A 5,974-nucleotide genomic window follows, 5' to 3' on the forward strand; every position below is an offset into this window, starting at 1 on the left:
AATTCATGCTATGATTCACTTCTCCTTTATCAATTCTCACTCTTCTCATCTTCCTCTTTCTAGTTATGTGCTTTGATAATTGTAATTCTTCATTTTGTTATGGATAGATTGTTGTTCCTTTGTTTTCTTTCAATAATGCAATTTGAGGTAATTCATGATAATTGTGATTTTCTTGATTGTTGTTGTTAATTCTTTGCAATAATTGTTGTTAGATTTTGTTCTTGTTGTTGATTCACTATGCTTTCCTTTTATACCTTTCAAGTGTTTGATGAAACGCTTGGGAGAATGTTAGAATAGAATTTTATGTTCTTGGCTTGAGAAAGTAACTTAGGATTTCTTGAATTACTAGTGTCCAATTGATTGATAGTTGATAGCCATTGACTCTAGCCTTCACTAATCCAATTAGTAAGAAGCTAGGATTTATGGACTAGGATTGATATAGCTCACTTGACTTTCCTTTGTTAATTGATTTAAGGATAACTAACTGGGATTAATCCTTGTAACTACCATACTTGTGGCTAGTGATAGGGATGAAAAACCTTGAAAACCAAACCTTGCCAAAACCGTTTTGTTAATAAAATTCCATTGCCATTTATATTTCATGTTTCTTATAAAAACCCCAAAATAACTCACAGCCAATAACAAGACACTTCATTGCAAGTCCTAGGGAGAACAACCCAAGGTCCAATACTTCGGTTTATAAATTTTAGGGGTTTGCACTAGTGACAAACAACTTTTTGTATGAAAGGATTATTGTTTGGTTTAGAAACTATACTTTACAACGATACTTCATTAGTGAAATTCTAAACCGTCAAAAATCTAATCATCAATATATGGTTGGTGATATGATGGTGGATTAGGATTATATGGAGGTACTTAGTGATAGTGTAAGGCTTGTGAGTAAAATGGTTGAGGGCTATGTTGAGGAGGTGGTTCATATGCATATGGTGGTTGAGATTGGTAACCGTAGTAAGGTCTATCATATCCATTGGATTGGTATACATTACGAGACGGGTTGTAATTATAATATACCGGAGGAGGTTGTTGCCATGAAGATTGTCCATATGCTTGAGACTCCTTCCACCTTTGATTCCCCATTCCTTAATGCAAATCCTATTGAAATTTTCGTTTCCTACAACATAGTTGGAACCAAACTCAGCTAAATGGATGAGATTCATAATGAAAGGAGAAAATAAAAACAAAAGCTAATAAGAAACAAAGAAAAACAAACTCCTAAAACTAGCAAAAGCAAGCAAACAATAAAAAATAAACTATTCACAATATTCACATATGGACAACAACCAATAACAAGCACACATTACAACTCCCCGATAATGGTGCCAAAAACTTGATAGAGGCCAATCGTCGGTTAGGGAATTCACAAGTTATAAAACTCGAAATTTCATTCCAAGCATAGTCCCAAACCGGAAAATGACCCTTATCAGAGTTTAATATTTTTTGTCACGAATGCAAACTAATAAAAACCAAGAGTATTAGATCTCGGGTCGTCTCTCAAAGGAGTTGCAGTGAGGTGTGCATATTATCGGTTATGAGCATAAGGGGTTTGAAGGAAAAAAGGCAAGAAATTAAATGACAAGAACGTAAAGCTAACAAATGCTAAAAGGGCATCTTGGCTAGGATTGAGAATCAAGATTTTCTACCCTTGTCATTAATTATAACATAACAATTATCAAGAGTAATTCTATTTCTCCATCTCCAACATTGGGAGAAGGTCAAATAGGCATAGTTAATCCGAATTCATAAGTCCTAACCAATTTACTAATTAAATTAGCAAACAATTAAAGTCAATGGAGTGGAGATTAACTAACAACTCTAGATTACCAATCCAAATTGGACATTAATGCCTCAATCTCACCTAATTTTTCAATTCCAAGCCAAGAATGCAAAATCTACTCTAAAGCTAAACCAAGCATTTTATAAAACACTTAGAAGGCATAAAAGAAAAGCATATTGAATTGCAATAATAATAATATCCAAAGCTACCAAATGCAAGAAACTAATAACAATAACTCAAACAAGTATCAAGAAAACATAAAATATCAAACTGCATTAAAGGAATATCAAATTCAACAAGAGTGTTCATAAACCAAAAGTGTCAAAAATGAGAAACTAACAAGAGAAACTAAGAGAATTAAACCACAAGAACATGAAAATATAGAGAGAATTACACTAGAACAAGATCAAAATCTGAAATTAAAGAGAAAACTAAGCTAAGAACTTCAAATTCTAGAGAGAAGAGGGAGCTTCTCTCTCTAGAAAACTACCCTAAAACATGTTCCTAAGCTACACTAAGTCCCCTCCCCCCTGATTCTCCTTGAAAATTACATCAAATACTTCAGAAATGAGTTGGATTGGGCGCAAGAAAGCCCTAAAATCGCAACCCACGTATTTACTTAAGTAAATCACGTGCTGACAATCATGTGTATGTGCAAATTGGTGATTTTCCAAAAGATGCGTACACATGAGTCATGCGTACGCGCAACTTGAAAATCATGCGTATGCGTACGCATGAGGGATGTATACACATGGCCATGAGGAACTCCAATCTTCATTTCTTCTTGAATTTTTTTCTTTTGCATGCTTTTTCTTCACTTCTTCAAGTCATCCTTGCCTTTTAAACCTGAAATCACTCAACAAATATATCAAGGTATCGAATGGAATATAAGTGAATTAAATTTAGCAATTAAAAGCCTAAAAAGCATACTTTTAATCATTAAGCACAATTAGAAGAAATTTATAAAACTATGCTATTTCAGTGAATAAATATAAGATAAGTTAATAAAATAAACTCATTTTAATACAAGATAAATTATATAATTATAGTTTATCAACCTTCTAGATCTCTTTTTTCAAATTTAATTTTTGTTTTTTTAAACCTTTGAGCCTGCGTCACTATTTTTTTGTTGCGCTGTGGTTCTAAATTTATAAGATAAATTTGAAAATAGCTAAAAAATCTGTTTACTGAAAATCAAATTTTTATACCTTACACTATTAATTAAGATGTCTTTGATATTCAAGAAAAAACTAAATTATACACCAAATCCTTTCCAATCCTATAAATAATTTTTATAAGCCAATTAAGGATATAATTTTTATAGGCCAAATAAGAATATAATGAAAGTATCTTTTTTTAACTCACAATAATTGAGAACGAAATGAAAGAATTAATTTTATTTTTTAACATTATTTTAAGTTTGTATTACTTAAAATATTATCTGATAGAATAAATTAAAAAAATATTAACAAATATTTTTATTTTATACTATTTAAATTATTCTTTTAAAATATATATATATATATATATATATATATATATATATATATATATATATATGCGCAATAAATATTTTGATACCAACTTCTTTTATATTGAATTTTAAACCATGCTTCCTCTCCAATGATACCACACCATCAATTTTAATTACTTGGCAAAGCTTAGAAATTAATAAATCAATTTTTAGTAAAATAATTTTTAAAAAATAAAAATTAAAACCATAACTCTCATAATTAATTAATGTATTACATATTATTATTCAATAAAAATATAGAATATTAATTAAATATAATAAATATCTATATTAAAAGTATCATAATAATATTATCATGACAAATTTTAAGTTATAAAATATTCAAATCCTATATTATTTGACCTACTTATATATCATATATAAAACTCTTACTGTTGTGATAAGATCAAATGAGGTGGATGACCATCATTTAATATGGGCGGCTCACATTCTCAAGAGAGATGGGTTTAATGAGAGTTGAATATGCTACCTCTTGTGTGCCTATAAATACATGTATTGAGGCAAAAGGAATATACACACACAATCAATAAACTATTCTCTCTCTCTCTTACGTTGCAATACTTCTCTCTCTTTACATTTTTTTATTTTATATTTATTACCTCTTCCTTATTTATTTATTTAGTTATTTTATAACACGTTATCAGCACGAAGCTCTAACGAAATTATTAGGAAGATTTCAGGTAACAAATTTTTATTATGTCGAATCTCTTTCATCTTGAATATAATGCTTTTGATGTATTTAGAAATAATTATTTACCATGGATATTAGATGCTGAAATCTATCTTGATTCAAAGGATCTTGAAGATACCATTGAGACTGAAAATAATATATCCCAGAAGGATAAAGATAAAGCCATATTTTTCCTTCGTCGTCATCTTGAAGTATGATTGAAAAATGAATATCCCACACATTAAAAAATCCTGCAGATCTGTGGAAAGACCTTGAAAAAGGTATAATCATGAAAAAAATGGTGATACCTCCTCAAGCCCGATATGTTAGAGAAAACTTTCTCGACCTTCCATGCATCGAATGTGCTCCTGCAGTAGCAATCAAGAAAAATAATTTAAATTTTTTTTCTGAGCTAATTTCTTACTTTCTTATTGCTGAACGCAACAATGAGTTTCTTTTAAGAAATCATGAAGCGCGCCCAGCTGGCGCCGCCCCATTTCCTGAAGCAAATGCGGCAAATTATAACCCCAGAAGAGGTAAATAGCAAGATTTTGATAACAAGAAAATTATGGAAGGAAAAGAAATTATGTTCACAAGAAAAGATCTCACCAAAAGTGAGATAAAGAAAGAAACAATGGGCAAAGTATATCAATTGAGGATAAATGCTTTCGTTGTTGTGAAAAGGGCCATTAGTCACGTACCTGACGTACCCCAAGGCACCTAGTTGATCTTTATCAAGTATTATTGAAAAGGGATGACAAAGAAAAGGAAACAAATTTTGTTTCAAATGATGAAAATTCTACCACTCATTATGATGTATCTAATTTCTTTAAGGATTCTGAAGGAAATATTGGCTATTTGATTAATGATGGAATAGTTTAATATGTGTTTGCTAAGTATTCATATGAATAATTTTACTGTGCATGTACTTCTACTCATTTTATTATTATTATCATTTATTTTTTTGAAGAAAAATGGCAAGGACATATTCTGAAGATATTTGCTTTGCAGATAGTACAAGTTCGCACACTATTCTTAAAAGTGATATATATTTTACCCATCTTGTGCCAAAAGAAGAGTATGTTAATACTATTATTGGCTCGGGCAATGTGATAGAAGGCTCCGGAAGAGCTATAATTTTGTTTCCTAGAGGAACAAAATTTATAATAAATAATGCACTATTATCTACCAAGTCTCTGAAAAACTTGTTGAGTTTCAAAGATATTCGCCGAAATGGATATCATGTTGAGACAATGAATGAGGGAAATCATGAGTATTTATGTATCACAACTCATGATTCAAATAAGAAAGTTATATTAGAAAAGTTACCCTCACTTTCATCTGGATTGTATTATACCAAAATTAGTGCAATTGAATCACATGTCATTGTAAACCAGAAGTTTACTAGCTCAAATGAATTCATAACTTGGCACGACCGATTGGGTCATCCGGGAACAACCATAATGAGGAGAATTATTGAAAACTCTCATGGACATTCACTAAAGAACCAGAAGATTCTTAAATCTAGTGAATTTTGTTGTGCTGCATGTTCTCAAGGGAAGTTAATTTTAAGGCCATCACCAGTAAAGATTAGATTTGAGTCCCTTGAATTTCTAGAAAGGATTTAAGGTGATATATGTGGACCTATTCATCCACCATGTGGATCTTTTAGATATTTTATGGTCCTAATAGACGCATCTTCGAGATGGTCACATGTGTGCTTATTATCTTCTCGCAACCTGGCGTTTGCGAGATTACTAGCTCAAATTATTCGATTAAAAGCACAATTTCCAGAAAATCCAATCAAAGCAATTCTTCTTGATAATGCTGGTGAATTTACTTCCCAAGCATTTGATGCTTATTGTATGGCTAATGGAATAAGTGTTGAACATCCAGTAGCTTATGTTCACACACAAAATGGGTTAGCAGAATCACTTATTAAACGCCTCCAATTGATTGCTAGACCCTTACTTAT

The sequence above is a fragment of the Arachis hypogaea genome, chromosome 6 (assembly GCF_003086295.3).
Source record: "Arachis hypogaea cultivar Tifrunner chromosome 6, arahy.Tifrunner.gnm2.J5K5, whole genome shotgun sequence".
Lineage (NCBI taxonomy): Eukaryota > Viridiplantae > Streptophyta > Magnoliopsida > Fabales > Fabaceae > Arachis > Arachis hypogaea.